A 3,255-nucleotide genomic window follows, 5' to 3' on the forward strand; every position below is an offset into this window, starting at 1 on the left:
CGGAACCACATGATAGGTGAGACTATTGTGTCAGATGTGCGATCTCACAAAGAAGGTGGTAACATTCTGGAAAGGTTAGCATCTCAATCTTCTCATTCATACATGAAATTAAGGTGCCCGCAAATAGGATGCATACTAGTTTGTATCTCTGATCACGAAGTTATACTCTCGATACAACGGCTAAGTTTCTCGGAGGTTATGGTATTCGGGAGGACGTTTTACATTATACCAACCGGTAACGTTCGACAACGGCTAGCCTCTGTACCTTAGTATTCAAACCGTGATTTAAGGTGTCCATGACCAATAGTGGTCTGGGGAATGACTCCCGGTGTACCTGTGTTAGACTATCGGAATAACTGTGTAGGAGAAGCTATTGACTTAGGCGCTCGACTCTGGAAGTAGGTGGGATCGTTCTCTAACGACTTGACCCTCGATGTTCTAATTCATACATGAAAATAATGTGCCCATCACTTAATTATGTACTAGTATGTTTCGCTGAACACAATATTATACTATCCATTTGGCGGGTTGGATTTTGGGAGGGTAAGGGCATCGGTATATAGTTTGACCTTATACCAATTGGTAAGGTTCATAAACGGTTTCACGCTCTACAATAATATTCAAAGCGTGAAATATGGTGCGTATTGCGTATTGCGTACGGTGCGTAAATGTCTACTACTTGTGTCCGTGAGCACCAAGAATTAGACTTGCCACAGCGGGTTTGGCACATCGAAGATAGGGTATCTGGTAAAAAGTTAGACTATATGCCATTTGGAAATGTGCTCAAAAGGTTTGGCTGGCCTACATTAACATTCATGGCGTTAATTTAGTTGACTAATGCAAATACGATTCAGCGGTCTTACTCCTGAAGTGCCAGACGTTACTCTCGGAATCACAGGACTGGTGACGCTATTGACATAGCTATGCATTCTAAAGACAGTGGTAACGTTATGGAAAATTATGACTATCGATCTCCTTATTCGTACATGAAATGAAAGTGCTGGTCACTAAAGGGAATAATAGTTTGTTTCACTGAACACGAATTTCGACTATAGATACAGCAAGTTAATATCTCGGAAGGTAAAATTATCGGTAAAAGGATTGACTTTATACGAATAGGTAACGTTCTGCATCTGTTTGGCTCTTTATGTTAATATTCAAACCGTGAACTAAGGGGCCTATTACCAATTCAGACCAGCGGGTTTACTCCCGGAATGTCTGCTTTGACTCTCGGAATCTCAGGATATGTGAAGCTATTGACTTAGCCGTTCGTCTCTCACAGAATGTGGTAACATTCTCGAACGGCTTGACAGCCAAACTTCTTATTCATAATGAAATTAATGTCTACGTCACTAAAATTTTTACTAACTTGATACGCTGAGCACGAAGTTATACTCTCGATGAAGCGGGCGAGATTAGCAGAAGGTGCAGCCTTCGGTAAGACGTTTGACTTTATAGCAATTAGTAACGTTATAACAAAGTGTAACTCTATTTTATAACATTCACGAATTAATGTATCTATTGCCAACACTCATCGGCGGATTTACCCTCCGATAACCTGGTTTGACTCTCGAAATCACGGGATAGGTGAAGCTATTGATTTTGCCGCTCGACGCTTCAACGGTGGTGGTAACGTTCTCAAACGGTTTGACCCTCGCCCTTCTAATTCACACAAGCATTTGTGGGGCATTTCATTAAAATGAATGTAATTTTTTTCCACTAATCACGATGTCATAGTCTCCATACTGCTGGTTAGCTTCTCGAAACTTAAGGCCTTCGGTAAAAAGTATGATTCCATACCAATAGGTAAAGTTCTACAACGGTTTGACTGTGTACTTTAATATTTATATCGCGAAACAGGGTATCTATGGCAATATTGCACAGCAGATTTACTCCAGGAACACCTCATTTGACAGTCGGAGTCAGTGGATAGGTGAAGCTATTTACGTAGCTGGTCGATGCCCAAAGTGGAGATGGTAACGTTCTCGAACGGTTTGCGCTCGATATTCTTATTTATAATGAAATTAGGCACCCCGTCACTAGACTTTTTACTAATTTGATCCTCTGAACACTATGTTATAATCCCGAAACGGCGGGATTGATGCACCGATCGTAGGGCCATCGGTAAAGTGCTTGATTTTATACTTTAATATTTTATTACTATATTATTCGCAATGCTGCCAAACGGTTTGACACTGCTTTACTATTCAAACCAAGAATTATGGTTCCTATTGCCAATACAGTTCAGCGGACATACTCCCGGAATAACTCGTTTGACCCTAGGAATCACTACTGTGATATTCATGCCGTGAATTGAGGTATTTATTGCCGATACTGTTCAGAGGACTTACACCTCGAATACCAGGCTTGACTCTGAGGAATCACAGAATAGGTTAAACTGTTGACACCGCTTATCGAATCTCGAAGAATGTGGACACGTTCTCGAACGGTAGGACACTCGATCTTCTTATTCATACATGAAACTAAGGTGACCGTCACTCCAGTTTATGCTGATCTGTTTCCGTTAACACTAAGCAACATACTCGCTGCGGTGCGTTACCTTCTCGCATGTCAAGACCTTCATTTAAAAGTATGACTCCATAACTGACGTAATGTTCCCCATGGTTTGACTCTGTACATTACTATTCATACCCCGGATAGTGAGTCCATTGCCTAAAACTGTTCAGCGCATTTACTCCGAAATATGTGGTTTGACACCTGGAATTACAGGGTATATGTAGCTATTGACTTAGGTTTAACTCTCGATTATGCTGTTCATACATGAAAATGTGGGTGTCCGTCTGCTAACATGTCTATGCATTCGTTTGCGTGAACATTAAGCAAGACACTCGCTACAGCGAGTTAGCTTCTCGGCCGGTAAGGTTTTCGGTAAAGCGTTTGACTTTATAGCAATAGGTAACGTTCTCAAACGGCTCCACGCTCTACATTAAAATTCAAACTGTCAGTTAAGGTGTCGATTGCCTATGCTATTCAGCGGATTTACTCCCGGAATACCCGGTTCGACACACGGAATTAAAGGCTAGGTGGAGCTATTGACTTATCCGTTCAACTCTCATAGAAGCTGTTAACGATCTCGAACTATGTGTGGCTCGATTCTCCTAATTCATGCATGAAATTAAGGTACTCGTCACATAAAGTCAATAATAGGTTGTTCCCAGAACACGAATTTAGACCATCGATGCAGCAGGTTAACATCGATGCAGCAGGTTAAGATATAGGAGGGGAAGGTCTTGG

This window comes from Lasioglossum baleicum, unplaced genomic scaffold, assembly GCF_051020765.1.
Source record: "Lasioglossum baleicum unplaced genomic scaffold, iyLasBale1 scaffold0530, whole genome shotgun sequence".
Taxonomy (NCBI): domain Eukaryota; kingdom Metazoa; phylum Arthropoda; class Insecta; order Hymenoptera; family Halictidae; genus Lasioglossum; species Lasioglossum baleicum.